We start from the raw sequence: 18,766 nt of genomic DNA on the forward strand, positions 1-18,766 counted from the left end.
ATTGAAAAGATCCTTCTCCTTGACGTCAGGTCCTAGCATGTCTATCACTACTCAGGAGTGCATCTCTAATGTTTTACAATGTTCTAATGACACTATGATGGAAACGTCACTGCTCCTGTTGGAAAGACTGTTACTCCTCTCTAAGGTTCTATTGTGCCACTATATTGACTCCTTGTGTTTGCCTGAGCTGGTGGATGTGCTGGTGCAAAATCCTCTGGCCTCCATGGAGGAAGTGAATTCCATCCATGGGCTGAGTGAACTGTCAAGTGGCACCTTCAGCGAAGTAGTCCACTTTTTCGGTAGGGCGTGCTTGCTCGGAGGCTCTGGTGGCAGATAGATGCTAGAATTTCTGGATGCAACTGGCATAGATAAGACCTGTGGTAGCGACCTTGACCTCCATGAGAGCGTCTGTAGCCTAAAACCCCTAGTGCTACATGATCCTAGTGACCAGCACTGGTAGAGGGGTAGTGGACCTCCTAGGTTTGCAGAGTTGCTCCCAAACAAAGGTGGCGATGCATAAGTTGTTCTTCTACTCCTGAAGAATCCACAAGATGTAGAGCATGGTCTTACCAATATTAGAAGGCTTGGCTGAGCCTATCAATTTGTAGGCTGTCCATTGAGATACCGCCAACAGATTCCTTCGTAGCGAACTCTGAAATGCGCAGTATGACTTGGGGTTTTTTACCCCCTCCAGAAGCATTTCTGCCATCATCAGATTGATGGTCTTGTTGTCTAGGGACTGTTCCGTCTGCGTATAGACCTTCAGAGGAATCCCCAGAACCTCACTCACCACCTCCTTAGTGAGCTCGAGCGTGCGGCCATCCTTGACAACCATGATGCGGTCATCCTCCCCTCGCTACATGTGGTTATAAAATGAAAGAGTGAGAGAAGGAGAATAATGTGCACCTTTCAACAAAACTAAAGACTCTCATCCTCTTCTTCTAATCTCAGCCTTGAAGTGTACTTCAAATAGATGGAATTGAAGATGGGTTCAAAATTTTACTCCGGCACGATTTTTAGAACTTGAGCCATTTAGAGTAGGAATTGATAAAGTCGGGGTTTTTGGTTGGAATGGGGGCTGAAAATGGAGCAGGCTGTAAACAATTGAAGTGGTGGTGTGTATAGGTGCGGCTAAGGTTGGAAAATTTTAGGGAAGATGAGGTCGGTCGGGCGGTCGTGAGGCTTATAAAGGTTTGATGGCACGTACCTTGCACGTGCCTTATAAGTTGTTTTGAAATTTTTGGCCCAAGCCCAAATGAAATCAGGTAATTCCGATCATGTCCTTAGTGCCTTGCCAACTTCAAAAGCCGATCCGCGCTTCATTGCACGTCCGATCTTGACCCGTGTGGTACCAAAACGATCAGCATCGAAAATTCCAAGCAAAAATATAAGGTACACTCACATCCAATGGTGGATGAAAAATAGATGATGGAAAGAAACGAAAAGGAATTGTAGGGAAATATATACAAACAAAAGAAGAAAAAATTTAATTAATTTTTTGGATTTTTAAATATGAACTGAAAATTTAAAAAGGTGGGTCATTTTAAGTCAGATTCCCAAGACTTTTGAAATTTTTGAAAACTTGAGTTAATCCCAACCAGATGGTTAGATTACTCTTTTTAGTTGTGCTCGGTGAGCAGGTGGCAGGGACATGAAACTTTGAAAACTGAATTTTCACTATGAGGTTGAAGACTGGGGCAAGTTGGTGTTTCACAGTTCGAGCACCAGCCTTCTCTCATAGCTTTTCTCTTATGTCGGGATGTCCAAATGGGTACCCGACCCGGCCCAAACCCGACTTTTGGGTTTTTGAACAGGTATTGGGTTACCTAAACCTGGACTGGTTTTCAATGGGTTGGGTTTGGAGTCGGGCATTTTGTTGAGAAGTGTGACCAAACCCTACCCTAACCCTATATTTCGGGTACCCATCGAGCTCGGGTTCGGGTTTTGGGTAGGATAAAGCCCGGTATAAATGAAGAAAGAAGACAATAAAAAATTTTATTTGAAATATATATCTACATTTTATTCTTTCTTTGACTATCCACCAATCCTTCAAACAAAATAAAACTTCTAATGAACTTGGAAGTAATTATCACCTATACTCGGATATAACTATTTGATATGATTTAAAAATATATGGACTAGGAATGAACTATAGACACATGATCACGTGCAATTATTGAAAAAATAGAAAATCCCAACATAAATTTTTTCATAATCTAATATATTAAATAACTCATCATTGTAAAGATGAATGAGATCATAATCTAAATATTTATCTAACTCATTCTTTTATATGAGATTAGTAGTATGCAATTAAAACCGGATTTGGGGTTCAATTTCGGTCCGGGTTCGATTTCAGGTTTTTTAGCCCTTTTAACGGGTTTAGGGCTAAATTATCAGTTCGGGTTTATAGAGTGTGACCAAACCCTACCCTATGTATTTTCGTTTGGGTTCGGGTTCGGGTTTTGTCGGGTTTGAGCAGGGTTCGGTGCGAGTATTTTGTTCGGGTTTTGGGCGGGTTTCTGGTTTCGGCCAAGATGGACATCCCTACTCTTACATGTGTATGAACTCTTACCTAAACCAGGAATGATTTTCGGTATATGTGTCCATATTTTTAGTTGAAGTTCTCTAGGAAGTGTTTGCACACGATCATTGAAACTTATCTATTTAGTCTTGCTAGGTGGAGGGTTTGTGTTCGTAACAAAAGACATTTTTTTTGAAAAATTTTGCAAGTTTTTAGAAATAGAGAGATTGAGAAGGGGGGAAGATTTTGAAAAGAAAGGAAAAAATTTTGAAAAATTATACAAGTTTGAGTATTTTAACGTCAAATTCTCGAGACAAATAAAGAGGTGGAGGCAAAAGATAGAATTAAATATAGAATAGTATTACTTTGGGTTACTCTATTTGTTTAATTCTTGTTTGGAGACGCCTCATCTTTTTTTTATTATTATTATTCTCTAACCATATAGAAATTTTGACAAGAAGATAAAGTTATATGTGAATCCGATATCATTTCGGTTACTCCGGGGCATATAATTTTCATTTTTATATCTTCTAGTTTTGAAAACTATGGAGAGATGTGTTAAGAAACTCGTACTTCAAAAGCTGTGATTCTAAACGCTAATATTTTTTCTAGAAAACAAACCATAACAGATAATCTCAGGCAACTTTCATGTCGGTTCTGGGGCGAACCCAATCTAGACAGACAGAGCTTCACCTACACGAGTTGGGGGATTTACTGCACAAGACATGGAGTGTCCTGACCAGGGCGAATAGTTCGGTGATATAGGCGACCCTTAATAAGCAAAACTGATCTCAAACCGCCCTTAGATTGTGTTGTTCTAGGGGTTGGTCTATGTAGAATCCATTGCCCGTTTTGTTTTTGAAAAATCATATGACTATTGATGTATTGAGAATCTAACATTAATATAATAGAGAAAACAATTGTTTTCAAAAAGAAATATAAAATAAAGAAAAGAAAATTTGTGTACTCGCTCCACAGGTTCACACTTACTCAAATGACGAGTAAAAATGTTTTACAAAGAATATGCGAGATATACGTGGACTAAGACTCCGGAACTTACAACCACACACTCCAAGTGGAGTGTCCGGTTACCTTATTGGTGTATTCCTTTAAAGCAAAAGGTGGAATGGAATGAGGAAGGAATATATCGTGGAAAAGAGGATTAATCCTCGTAGATATAATGATCATAAAAGAATTTTTAGCACTTCAGCTTCGTTCACCTCGCTTTTTGCTTCAAAGGCTGTGTTTGTTATTTTAGGGTTTGGAATAGCTTGACTTGGGAACACACCTTTTTGGGTTTTGTCTTGGGCTAACAAGTTTAGAGATTGTTGCATGGATGCTAGGATTTGAGTTTGTTGTTGCATGACAGATAGCATTATCTCAGTGGGCTTATCTGTGTGGACACTAGTTGTTGGTGTAATCGGAACTAGGTCTCTTTGGTTGTTGACAGGTAGGTTTTGGTAGTTCTGGTTAAAATGGGATGGAACCAATGCTCTGTTCTAATTGTTATAGGTACCTTGTCCTCTGAATGTATTTGGTGTTTTATTGAAACCTGGAAGTTGTTGGGTTTGTGGATTATTAGTCCATGCGAAGTTTGGATCTTGTCTCCTAGGTGCATTTGTTACATTGAAAGCACATACTTCTTCTGGTTGAAGTGGTGATAGGTTTGTGATCAAATGACAAGTGGCATCTATATGATTTAAGCTTAAACAGAAATTACATGGTGAGGTATTTATGTTCATGATGGGATGAGGGGTTTCGTCTTTTTGTTTAGTTGTAAGGGCATCTATCTTTCTTGTGAGGATTTCAATTAAAGTTCTAATTTCAGGATCGGATTTCACCTAAAAAATACCACTAGCCTTAGATGTACTAGGTTGAGCTGTTATAGAATTGTTTATATCGCCCCAATGGGTACTCTTTTCAACTTGGTTTTCAAGAAAGGTTAAATCTTTGGTTGCACCTATATCCAAAAAATTACCATTACTCATGATGTAGAGGGTTACTTTGTGTTCTTGGAGAAGACCTCCGAAGAAACATTGGACAAGAGTGGATTTTTCTAGTTTATGGTGAGGACATGAATGGTGTAGGTCAAAGAATCTATCCCATGCTTCAGAAAATGTCTTACTCGGACTCTGTCTGAAGAACTGTATCTTACTTCTTATCTCTTCTGTTTTCTTAGGCAGAAAGTACTTCTTCATGAAGGAGAACATAACATTTTCCCATGTATCGAAAGAATCGAGCTTCTGAGAAAGAGGCCATGTGTGACTCTTACCAGCTAGCTAGAGTGAAAGGAAAGACTCGTAGCTTCACTTACATTGATCGTCGGTGACACCCGAATGGTGGAAAGTATTGCATACTTCATGTATTTAGCGTAGATGTTTGTACGGTAACTCGTGTTCAAAGTCGTGGAAGATGGGTAGAAGATTGAACATGTTTAGTGGAATGCGAAAATCGCTCGTGAGCGGTGTGAGTCGTATACAAAATGGAGGCCCATCTTGCAACGGTGTGTAGAAGTTGGAGAGAGGCTCTTCAGCTTGCACTACTTCGTCGTCCTTCTTAGTAGGTGGAAGACGAAAAATTGGAGATTGTCTAGGACGATGTGCTCTCCTACGTGAGTAAGTTTTATTCTCACTAATACTTGTAGTGCTTGAACACGGTATCATGCACTTTTAGCAAGAAAGAAAAATTATCCTAACATACGCAAACGATGTAAGGTATGCTCAAACAATCGAAATTCATTTTTGCAAGTTTGGAGTTTTGCAAACTTTACTTGGTCTATAATTTACTATGGCATGTTCAAAGGAACAATTACGCGTGAGACTAGGATAGCTCTACTATACGGCTCAGAAGAGTAGGCAATCACTTCACCAAGTGGTGTGCTACCAAGAATCTCATTCATGATGAATCTGAGGGAGGGGAGTGAGGAAGATAGTTGGTCCACTGGAATCTGGTAACTGATTACTCTAAATCCTTGTGGCTATATTTTTGTCCTTCTATAGAGGAGTGTGACTACTTTAGGCTCTAGTTGTTTGATTTTAATTTATTTATTTGGTCTAGGGCTTCAAGAATCAAGCAACGTCCGATTTATCTACATTGGGGAATGACTTCCTAATGATTGTTATGTGGCTCGAGTTTAGCCTTATGCGTGAATATAAATTGCAGTGCGGAAATTAAAATTCAAACAATCATGTAAGCATGTTTGAACACACAAGATATCCTCTTAAATGGGCTTCGAGGAGGTTTAGAATTTATCACTCAAGCAGTGCTTACACGCTGCTTGAGGAGAAGGCGACGTTGGTTTGACGATGATCTGAGAATCAGGCCCAATTGCTCTAGTGTTCCCTATTTTAGGTTACAAAAAAAGTCCACTTAAAATACCCACAATCTAGGTTTTTGATAATTAAACACTTTGCCTTCAATGGCCCAAAACATAAAAATAAACTAACACTAATATTAATCTAATATATTAACTAGATTAGATAGATTATCTAGATTAACTAGAGCTAAACATAATTAGAGTGTTGATTACCATGTTGATTCAAAATGCGTGAGCGTATGATTCACAACTCACCTCGCACACTCGAACTTCCTAAGGCAATGAAAACTCTAACTCTTGGTAAGTTGCACAACTTCAATCAAGTGTTCCACTCATATCAATCTAAATAACTAATCAAAAACTCATTTTTTTCTATTTTTTCAGTTTTTTTTTCTTTTCTTTTTATCTATATCGATTACAACAAAGTCCACTAATTTATACTACTTTATTACAAAAGCCGAGTTTCACAGTACACACTGAAAATGAATGAACTGTGAAAAATCGAAACAACATTGTGGTGAGGTGGCTGGGCGGTCGCCCAGTCGGTTTTGACCAAGTCCATTCTTCTTCCAACAACAGCTTCAACTTTTCTCTAACATGTGGATCTCGAACCTAAATTTACAAAGCAGTAGGTCAATAATGAAAAATAACGAAATATATCAACGAAAATTAGAAAAACAAAAAATGAAAGGGTGAGAGTGATACTTCCCACCTTAGATGCTCAACCAAACATCCTTGTTCCAAGTACATCTAGTGTTGAGTACTTCAAAAAGTATTGATGTGAGGTTCACCATAAATTGTTTAGAACTTGGATGAAAAGGAGTCTTGAAGGAGAAAAGGTAGGTTTCTTAGCTTTAGGACTTATTTTGCTAACTCTAGTTGTATTGAAGAACATTAGAAAAGACTTTGTTGATTGAAAGATTGATTGAAAGCACAAATATTAAAAGAAATAACTTGATTGAAATGAAGAACAAAAAGTAAATAACTTGAATGTAAAATGGCTTGAAAATAAAATCCTACATGATACTAGAATAAGTATAGGTGCATTCTCTCCTCCTACTTTTGAGTTCTTATACCCCTAATTTTATAAAAGACTGATTTGCCCTCCCCCTCTACATTTGAGACACCTCACCAAGTTTGCTTTATGTTTTTCCTTTTTGCTTTTTCCTTTTGCTTTTTGATTCCTTCTTGATCAAACTAGGTTTTAGAGAAAGTTAAGCCTTCTTTTGTGTTAAGGACATCTATCTCTGGTTTTTTTAGTTAAGGACTTGACTTTCAGCTCTCTTGTTTGGAGTCCTTGACTTTTGACTTTGACTTTTTCAGCATTTTTTCATAACAGCTTCGAGTCTTCATAATAAGCATAAATAAGGCTCATTTTGATGCTAAGACGTAACTTTTATGATAAGTGGTCAGAATTGCTCTGTAACCTGAAAAAGACAATAAAAGATATGAGTTGTCTTTTAGTTATGCGTAAGAAGGGTTGTAATACAGTAATATAAGGGTAATAAAACGCACATTTGGGAGCTGATCAGAGCACGTGACCGTCTGGTGAATACAAACCCTTAGATTTGACCGACTGGTGTAAAATGAAACCAGGAGTTGAAGGAATATTTCAAAGATGAAATATTAGTTCAACTCCTTATGCTAGCAAGATGGACTTAGAGAGAAGTACATCTCGCTAGGGATCGATACTCAGTCCGTTTTCGGGTTTGTCTATGAACGCAAAACAGGATTAGAGAGGGTAGTGATCAGGTTTTTTAAAAGTTGTGTAGCTAGACTTTGCATGAGTAAGATTAACCATCTACCTATTTTTCTCTCTCTTTCTCATTTAAGAAAGCAAAACTTGTAATGTTTAGATACAACTTGCATAGTAACTCGTCTTTAAGAAATATAAATCTATCTGAAAAATCCTTCTCACTAGTTTCCTTTGAAAACATATTTCAGTTGTGATAAAATGTCTGTCTTAAGGTTTGGACGAACACCTTACTTGAATTATACACACGAAGCTCGTGAGTAAGGTAATATTGATGAATGGTACCGTTAAGGTTTAGAAATCAAAAACATGAAACTACCAAAAGTACTATCATCAGGCTCCAAATTGGAATGTTTGAGTTAAGGGGAAAAAAAACCAAACAAACAAACTTTGTAGAATTCTTGAGATCACTTGAATCGGAAGCAAACATAAGTTAAGTATTTTAAGAGGTTAATTCTTGATTATGTGTTATTATTATTCGTTGAAATGAGTTTTGGAAAATGAGAGCAGAGAATTTATTGTGTGTAGTTTAATACTACGAAGATATATCAAAACAAGTTACAGTGGTATTAAGGTCTATAGTTTATGTCTTCTAGTGGCTTGGCCCAAACCTATCAATAAAAGATGGGCTCGCTAGCATTCCTCACTAGAAAAAAAAGTAAAATGTTGGAAGCTTATTAGAGTATTCCCAATGCAAGTCACTATGAGTGGAAATAGGGACTTGTCACCCTTGTGGAGCGAAAAACTCTTGCCCAATGCAAGGGTGACAATGAGGGTAGCACTTGCTACTGAGATTGTTGCTGAGTTGTGAGCTTCGTACGGAACCTTTTATTCCGTCTTGTATGTTCTTTTGAAACAAGAAATTGGTCCCAAGGCCCAATTTTAGGGAAAATGAAGTCTAGAGGACACGGTTTTTTGTGAGTAACTCACAAGGACAAATTTTGGGGAAAAGTAACTCACGAACCCACTATTTCAAAATTAGTAACCCTCAAGGACAAAATAAGTTGGCCCCGCCTTTTTACATTTTTTAAAATGCCAGTTATACCCTTCCGTGAAAATAACCCTCAAGGACAAATGGCCCGGATTTAAAATAAATATTTTCCGATTTTACTATTTCTGTCATTTTACTATGAATAATGAGTATTCATATCTTCTGCTGGTGTATGAATAATTATTGTTCATATCCAAATAGGTGAATGTACTTTATACAAGATATTGATGTATGAACATTCAATGTTTATACCCAAAGGACTATGAACATTGAATGTTAATACCAAAAGGACTATGAACATTCAATGTTCATACCTAATCAATGTTCATATCCAAAGACTATGAACATTGAATGTTCATACCCAAAGGATCAAGGACTATGAACATCAAATGTTCATACCCAAAGGACTATGAACATTGAATGTTCATACCCAATCAATGTTCATACACAATCTATGAACATTGAATGTTCATACCCAAAGACTATAAACACTGAATGTTCATACCTAATCAATGTTTATACCCAAGGACTATGGACATTGAATGTTCATGTATGGACATTCAATGTTCATACCCAAAGGATTATGAGCATTAAATGTTCATACCCAATCATTGTTCATACCCAAAGACTGAACATTGAATGTTCATACCCAATACACTGGGTTGTTTCGTCTGGGCCGGGACGTTAATTATTTTGCGTCAGGGGTATACTTACACATTTTATCTACCCGATCCGTTTTTTATTTAGAGTCAAGAGTATATTTGACCTTTCATTTACCCGGTCTTTGTGAGTTACAAAAATAAAAAGGTGTCTTTGAGAGTTACTTTTTCGACTTTTTTGTCCTTGAGAGTTTAGGCTCCTGTTTTTTAAATTTCCCGTTTTTTTTTTTTACTACGGAATCCCGCCGTGTTGACTTTTCTTTTAAACTTCGGACCACACGTTTCATTCCGTCCCGCGGCGTTTTTTCGGTTTTTACAGACGAAATAAAACATTTATTTTGCTCATCACTTCCGCCGAAAATTTATTTTGCTTTCAACTTTGAACAAAAAAAGAAAAAGGAATCTTCTCAAACTTCGCACTTTCCCTCATCTATCTCAACCTTCCCGCCTTTTCCTCATCACTCTTTATTTCTTTAACCTTCTCCAGTTCCCATTTACTTGTTTCAACCGCCCATCTTCTTCTTATAAAACTCCATTAGTACAATATCCTCACAAATAAACACCTTTGCAGCATATAGTAGTGTTTATCCGATTTAATGAAGTTTTAGAAGTGTTTGATAATCATCTCTGTGAGGGAGAGTTGATTGGAATAAATATGAGCGGTTTCGGTGTCGACGAAAGCTTTCAAGACGATTTTCTTTTCTCATTGTACGTATTTTTTTCTTGACTAATACAATTAAATGAATTAATTTATTTGTTTAGATGATATAGTTCTAGGTCAACAACAATCAGTAGAATGCATTAGTATTCTTTTGTTATTATGTTTTTCCTATGTGGAGTCAATATTCAGATGTATTCTTTGAGAAAGTCAATGTTCTTGTTATTTGTGCATTTCCATCTCTTGTTTTATCTCATGCCATTATAAGCACTAAACACTTGATATTAGGCGAAAATTTAATAAAACTTATTTGCTCATTGTTGGTGCGTGTTTTTATTCCATACAAGTAGATGGCAAATCAAACTCCGTTGCCACCATTTGAACTTGCTAATGAAACACCAGTGCAATGGACTTTAGTGCAAGAGACATATTTCACAGATCAAATGGGCGAAAGGGTAAACGCGCGTGGGGATCATAGATCTGCATGTGTGTTCTCCGAAGGACGAATGGGCGAGTATGAGAAAGGAATACTACCTGAGATTTCATCTAAAATGTAGCAAAAAGTCTTTCAAAAACTAGGTGAATAACTTAAAGGAAAGGTTCAAGGACTTTAAGAGGCTTGTAGAGGAAAATACTGGATTATTCTGAAGACAGTGGATGCAAATAATGACTGGTGGGAAACATATCTGAAGGTAATCATTTAACCTTTTGTAGTAACTTTTACCATTTTAGGTGTAAGATACAAAACTCAAGTCTTTGTTATGACTTATGACATAACAATTCAAGGATGAAGAGGTTCATCTGCACGCAAGGATGTCCTGAATACAAAATTTTGGGTATCATCTTTGGCGACACCATTGCAACTGGGCATCTCCAAGTATCACAGGATCATGACTTCAACTCCTCATCAGATGATGAAGACGATGACTGCAATGATGACTTGACTAGAAGTGTTCCAGCCACCCAAGTTCCTTCCACCGGCCCTATGGTTGGAACATCCACACATTCAACGAGGACCGGTGAGCAAGATAAAAATGATGGAGATCCTCGTCACAAATGTCCTAAGCTTCCAATTCCAATCAATGTGCCTCATAATCAAAGTAGCAAGGCATCTGAACTATCTTCAGCAGTTAAATTGATGGCTACAGATTCCCAAACTAGGAATGAATTGCTCAAAAGTACACCATTAAAGATTGCATGGAGCTTCTAGATCAGCTAGGGGGGGACGGGGATACCTACATGTGTGCTATAAAGTTGCTTCAATAAGAAGGTTGGAGGGAATCATTTGTGCTCATGTCAAATGAGAAACGAAAGTGGTGGCTGCAAAGCATTGAGCGTGGTGTTTTAAGATAGATAGAACTGCTTTATTAGGCTTTATTAGACTTTATTAGGTGTTATTAGACCTGCATATCTTCACTTGACTACTTTAATGTGATAAGGTTCATATTTGGAATTAATAGTGTTGCTGCCCTATTTTTTTACCATTCTACATTAACAATTTCTATTTGTTCTTGGTGTTTGGTTACATTTAGTATCATACCTTCATCTGCTAAGTTGTTTAAAGTGGTTTTTTATTATAGCTCAAACAACAATGTTTTATTTTACATAGGCTACGGTTTAGGCTTATATGGTACTCGTTGTCATCATTTTTTTTTTGAGTACTCAATACAGAACACTTAACTACCAACTATACTAATCTTTCACTAATTTTATTGACAGATTGACTATGAGTTCCGAAAGTGAAAGTAGTTATTAGAAGTTGTTCTTCACGTCATAGTGAAGAGTGCGACCTGTGCCCATGCCTTGACGAGAGTCCAGTACATATAACGCGACCTGCACTCGTCCAATGCTCAACCCGAGCGCTCCCCGCGCCTCGTGTATTCTTTAGAACCGACTGTTTTAGTTTTAGTTCTCTATTTAGAACTTGTAATCTTTATATAAACAATTGTAATCTCTTTAGAAATCAATCAAGTAAATATTCTCAAATATCTCTCTCTCTAATTTATCATGGTATCAACCTAATATTGATCAAAACCTTAACCTCTATCAGCTTCTGTCTCTTCTCAATTCTCAATGGCCGACGCCTCCACTCCCAATAATGACTCTCCTCTAGATTCTGATGATCCTTTCTTTGTCTACCACTCAGATAGCCCCACGACTATCCTCGTATCTCTTCTGTTATCAGGGGACAATTATCCGAGTTAGTTACGGTCTATCTCTAGAACCATTCGAGCAAAGAATAAGTTTGGTTTTGTCGATGGCTCTGTATTTAACTTCTCCCAGCACTCCCAAAGAAAAATCCAAGTGGTCATGATGTGATGACATTGTTGCTTCATGGATTCTCAATTCTGTTACTCCAGATATCCATGGCAGCATCCTCTATGCCGAATCTGCATCCGAAATCTAGACAGATCTAGGTGATCGTTTTTCACAAACTAATGCACCCAAGGTTTTTCAACTGAAGGATTCCGTCACTCTTCTCAAGCAAGACAATCGTCCGGTATCTGTTTATTTCACTTTGCTTAAATCTTTTTGGGATGAATTAAATTCTTTATCTACTATGCCTGTTTGTACTTGTGGTCATGCATCTATTTTTGCCAAAGAGGTTGAAGACGGTCGTTCTATGAAATTCATGCAAGGCCTAGATGCTCGTTTTTAATCCATCCACAGTCAAATTCTCTTGATGGATCCTTTTTCTCGTATGTCCAAGATTTATTCTTTAATCCGACAAGAGGAGAAGCAACAAGAGATTCATGCACTCTCTTTTTCTTCTGCTCCAGACGCTGCTGTCTTGAGTACTCACTTTCAGAAGACCAACTGGGCTTCTTCTTCGAAATCAGGCCCATCTAAACCTCCGCAGCATAACAATGGTTCACCTCAGCGAAAAGCGCACGCGCCCTCCGATATAGGGCAACCAGAGCGCGCACGCGCTCGTCCTTTCTGCAACCACTGTAACTGCATTGGACATCATATTGGTATATGTTACAAACTGCACGGTTATCCATCCAAGCCTGCTCAAGCCAATTCGGTTGTTATAGGCTCCATTTCTCCTGTTTTCTCCAATGAACAATACCACCAACTTCTCAGTTTGCTTGATTCAGGTAGTACCACTTCACAAGCAAATCTGACAGGTATATCTCTATCGTGTTTTTCTAAATTCATATGGATCATTGACTCTGGTGCTACCAATCATGTCTGTTCGTCATTACATCTGTTTTCTCATTATCATGTTTGTTTAACACATTCTACTCTTAAACTTCCGGATGGCACAGACCATTTAATTTACTCATGGGTAGTGTTATTCTCTCTCCTCTATTGCGTCTTGACAATGTTTTGTTTGTTCCCACCTTTCATTTTAACTTGCTTTCCATTAGTGAACTAGTCAAATCTCACCCTATCTCTGTCACTTTCACTAATGATTCTTGTCTTTTCCAAGACCAGTTATCGAAGAAGAAGATTGGATTGGGACGGCTTAATGGGGGACTCTACCATCTCCAACTAGCTTCTGTTTGCTCATCCCACAACTCTACCACCAATAATTTATGACATTATCGCTTAGGATATCTCTCTTCCACGCCTTCGCAGATTTTAGCTAAGCAGTTTCCTTTCATTTCTAGTTCTAATAATGCTACTTGCAATATATGTCTGCCAGCTAAGCAAACACGTTTATCTTTTTCTCATAGTTCAATAAAAACTATTAGACCTTTCCAAATAATTCATTGTGACATTTGGGGTCTTTTTCATTTACCATCATATTCCAATGCTCATTTTTTTTAACTATTGTTGATGGTTTTAGTCGTGCTACATGAATTTATCTTATGACTGTCAAATTTGAAACTGCCTTGCATTTACAATCCTTTTTTGCCATGGTTCATACTCAATTTCATTATACAATACATTCACTCATATCTGGCCATAGCAACATTGATGGCTATTTTCATGAAATCCAAGTCCTTCGATCTAACAATGGATCTGAATGTAGTAATCCACCAATGTAGTTGTGTTGCTACTCCCCAACAAAACGCCATTATTGAAAGAAAGCATCGTCATTTACTCAACGTTACACGAGCATTACGTTTTCAAGCTCATCTCCCATTATCCTTCTAGGGTGAAAGCATTCTCACTGCAGGCTATCTCATTAACAAAATCCCTAGCACCTTGTTAAATGACAAATCACCTCATCAGCTTCTATTTACAACACCTCCCACTCTTGCCCATATTTGTGTTTTTGGTTATTTATGTTTTGCTCATAACACTTCCATTAAAAATAAGTTTGATCACCGCAGGAAACCTGGCATCTTCATTGGTTATCCTTATGCTCAAAAAGGCTATCGCATTTATGATTTATCTTCCAAGAAAATGTATACTTCCCGTGATGTGATTTTCCATAAGACTGTATTCCCCTATCAACATTTATCTTCCCCCTCCCCATCACATCTGCCCATTTATCCCTTACCCATCCCAAACAATGAAACCTTCGACATTCAATCATCTCATGTAATTCCAATGGACGAAGCACGCCTGCACCCTGCTCCATCCCAAATCAAGTGCAACCCACGCTCTCTTCTTCCTGACAATCTTCCCACTCCTACAGCTCCGTCACCCGCACTTTTGGAAAACCCTCAGCTATTACACCTCAATCCTCCTACCTCACCTATATCTACTAGAGTGCGACAACCCCTACCACTCCTCATCAAAGATTATCACTGTCCTACTCTCACCAAGGCACCTACAGTCCCTCGTTCGGCTAACATCCTCCAATCGGACACTAAGGTAACATGGTCTTCCACTCAATACCCTATGGCTTTCTATGTTTCTGACATTAAATTTTCTACTTGTCATAAAGCTTTTTTGTCTAAAGTGTCTTCTTCAGTTGTTCCTACATCATTTTCTCAAGCTGTCAAAATTCCAGAATAGAGAGCTGCTATGGCTACTAAAATTGCAGCTTTGGAACAAAATAACACATGGGTTTTTGTTCAGTCATCCTCTCATCATAAGCCTATTGGTTGTAAATGGGTTTTCAAGATTAAATATCATTTAGATGGTTCTATTGAACGTTACAAAGCTCATCTTGTTGCCAAGGGTTACAATCAGATTGAAGGCCAAGACTATCATGACACTTTTGCACCCGTTGCAAAATTAGTCACTATTCGATTACTTCTCTCCATTGATGCTATCAGACATTGGACTCTTCATCAGCTGGATGTCCACAATGTCTTTCTCCAAGGTGATTTGGATGAAACTATTTATATGACATTACCTTCTGGATTTGCCAAACAGGGGGAGCACAAGATATGTCGCCCCAATAAGTCCTTATATGGACTCAAGCAGGCTTTTCGGCAATGGTTTGCCAAACTATATACCACTCTTATCACTGCCGGTTTCACTCAGTCTAAGTCTGATTATTCTCTATTCACTAATATTTGTGGTTCTGATTCTACATTTGTCCTTGTATATGTGGATGACATTCTGATCACAAGCAACAATCCATCTCTCATTCAGAACTTAAAGAAATTTTTAGAAGCAAAATTCTATATCAAAGACTTGGGACGTCTAAAATATTTCTTAGGTATCGAGGTTGCTCATTCCAAAGAAGGATTATTTCTTACATAGCGCAAATGTTTTTTGGACATTCTGTATGATTGTGGTACCACTGGTTGTCGTATTTATGAGTTTCCTATGGAACAAAACATCAACCTCCATATTGATGATGACACATTACTTCAGGATCCTACTATCTATCGTCGCTTGATTAGGCATCTCTTATATCTCACAGTTACACGTCCAGATATCACTTATTCTGTTAATTATCTCAGCCGTTTCATGTAGTCCCCACGAACTCCACATCTAGATGCTGCTCATCTTATACTCGCTACCTTAAAGGTTAGATCAACAAAGGGATTCTCTTATCCGCTAATAGTTATTTACATATCTCTAGTTTTTGTGACTCTGATTGGGCTGGCTGCCTTGTCACTCGTTGTTCTACTAGTGGTTATTGCACTTTTCTTGGTTTTAGCCCTATCTCCTGGAAAACGAAGAAACAGAGCACTGTATCTCGTTCTTCTGCTGAAGCCGAATATCGTTCCATGGCTACCCTGGCATGTGAACTTCAATGGTTGAAGTATCTTCTCTCTGACTTAGGCATCTCTCATCTTTCTCCGATGAACATGTTCTGTGACAATCAAGCCGCCCTTCATCTCTCTCAAAATCTAGTTTTTCATGAACAAACGAAGCACATCGAATTGGACTGTTATTTCTTACGCGACAAGATACAGGCCAAGTTACTATCTCCTACGTTCATTCCATCTTCAGATCAGGTGGCTGACGCCTTCACTAAACCTCTCGACAATGACACCTTTCTGAGATTAATTCGCAAGTTGGGAGTTCTTGATATTCACTCTCCAACTTGAGGGGGAGTATTAGAAGTTGTTCTTCACGTCATAGTGAAGAGCGCGACCTGCGCTCAACCAAAGCTTGATAGAGCGCGACTTGCGCCCATGCCTTGATGAGAGTCCAGTAGATATAGCGCGACCTGCACTCGTCCAATGCTCAACCCGAGCGCACCCCGCGCCTCGTGTATTCTTTAGAACCGACTGTTTTAGTTTTAGTTCTCTATTTAGAACTTGTAATATCTATATAAACAATTGTAATCTCCTTAGAAATCAATCAAGTAAATATTCTCAAATATATCTCTCTCTAATTTATCAGTAGTGACAATTCCTCATCAAGTAATAACAGTGATAAAGAATTTGAAATTGCTGAAATGGCAATTATGGAGGCTGTGGATAACTATATCCAGGCGCAGTTCTGCAAGCAACCATATACATACAAAGATGATCCTTTTGGTGGGAGTGAATATGTGTATCGTGTCTTGATTGGACATAATGACAGATGCAAAGATCTGTTTCATATGGGAAAGCCTGTTTTGTATGATCTATATGATGCTTTGAGAGTCAGGGACTACTAAGAGACACTCGTTATGTAAGTGTTGAAGAACAATTATGTATTTTCTTGTACATAATTGAGCAAAACCATAGCAACAGAAATACTGCAGACAAATTTCAACATTCTAACAAAATGATTTCTCGTCATTTCGGCAAAGTCTTGAAAGCAATTTGTGGATTCTCTAAAGAAGTTATTTGTCCCCCCAGCTTCAACACACCCCATCCTTATTGAGCAAGGAAGACAAGTATTTTCCATGGTTTCAGGTATGTACATAAACAATTAGCTACTTCCTACTTTATTAGATTTTTTTCTTTTATTTTTTATTTTTTGTTTTTAGAATTGCATAGGGGCAATTGATGGAACCCATGTGAGTGCAGCAGTACCTTCAGGCAAGAAACAAACACCATTTCGAGAAAGGAGGCCATTCCCACTCAAAATGTGGTGTGCTTGTGATTTCAACGTGTTTCACTTTTGTATTAGCTGGGTGGGAAGGAACAACAAATGATGCTCGAGTGTTTGCGGAGGATTTGTCGAATGAGCATTTTTAAAGTTCCCACACCGGGAAGTTAAATTTTGTAATAGCATTTTTAATTGGGGTGTAAACCGTATAGAGTGATAAGTTTACACCCCAAGTGTCAAAAAACTCTATCTAATGGGGGTGCTAAACTATAGGTAATATAGCCTAAATCACGTCTCAAGATTATTTAATGGATTTGCCATGAATCCGGTCCGTCACTATGGGTTTAAGTGAAAATGAAAATCACATACGTCACTTGAATACACGTTTCAATATTTATTTAATAGTATTGCGACGGGCCAAGTCTGTTACTCTTCTTTATTTTTAAATAAACAACAACAATTTAAGTCCGTCGCTATCTGTTTTTAGACATTTTCTTCCACCTACCATTGGAAGAGCCACTAGGTGTAAATATATGCCTTATTTACTTTGGAGGTAGATAAAGTGTATAATCCTAATGGCACGTATATGGTGGTGGAATTTTACATTACATATTATTATTTAGTTGTAATATATATTCTATACATCTTGATGTCTAATTCCAATATCTGTTGGTAACAGGAAAATACTATGTAGTTGATTCTGGTTATGCCAATAGACCTGGGTTTTTGGCACCCTATAAAGGAGAGCGCTACCTTCTAAATGATTACAGAGGACGTGATCGATTACCCAAAACAGCAAAAGAGAAATTAAAACATTCACATTCGTCATTGAGGAACATCCTTTGGGGTACTTAAAGCTTGTTTCCCCATATTAATACTCATGCCACCTTATAGCCGGCCTTCACATGCAAAGGAATATTGTCATAGCTGCATGCGCGCTACATAACTTTATTAGACAACATACTACAAGATGACATGTTTAAACACTATGGGGATGATGGATTATTGATGACGAGGATGGTGTTCAAACAAATCAAGCAAGTACAAGTGGAAGTGCAAGCAGAAACGGAAGCACAAGCGGAGGCACACAACAAAGACGAAGTGCATAATAAAGACGGCGAGAAATGGGGCAATGAGAGATGAGATATGTAGGAGCATGGCCATGTACTATCGATTGCCTATGGAGTCCAATTAAGCTATTAAGTGTAATTTCTTTTTCTTTTTCTTTTTTTCTTTTTTTTTTTTGTTTTTTTGTTTTTATGTATGTTTTTTTCTTTTTCTGGTAACTTTGAACAAATCCAATGGAGATGCATAAATTTGGTTTCCTCGTACTCTGTTTCGGATAAATTATCAAATTTGACTCAATATCTTACTGAAATTATTTAATTTCCAGCAAAGCAGAAAAATGACTTTTTGACTACCCAACTTTTTCTCATTACAATCCAAACTAACCATTAACTAGCCATTTTGCCCGGCCATGCCGGGATTGTTACATTGATAGTAAATACTTTCGCATCTTAG

The 18,766-nt window shown here is 37.8% G+C and overlaps 1 long non-coding RNA gene across 1 annotated transcript; it reads left to right on the forward strand.

Moving 5' to 3' along the window:
- Positions 1–9,596: 9,596 nt before the first annotated feature.
- LOC147475533 (uncharacterized) lies at positions 9,597–11,887 on the forward strand. The gene is made up of 2 exons (XR_015209403.1): positions 9,597–9,951; positions 11,621–11,887. It is a non-coding gene; the product is annotated as an uncharacterized LOC147475533 (long non-coding RNA).
- Positions 11,888–18,766: the final 6,879 nt, after the last annotated feature.

Source organism: Coptis chinensis, chromosome 9 (genome assembly GCF_015680905.1).
Source record: "Coptis chinensis isolate HL-2020 chromosome 9, ASM1568090v1, whole genome shotgun sequence".
In the NCBI taxonomy this organism is placed as follows: Eukaryota; Viridiplantae; Streptophyta; class Magnoliopsida; order Ranunculales; family Ranunculaceae; genus Coptis; species Coptis chinensis.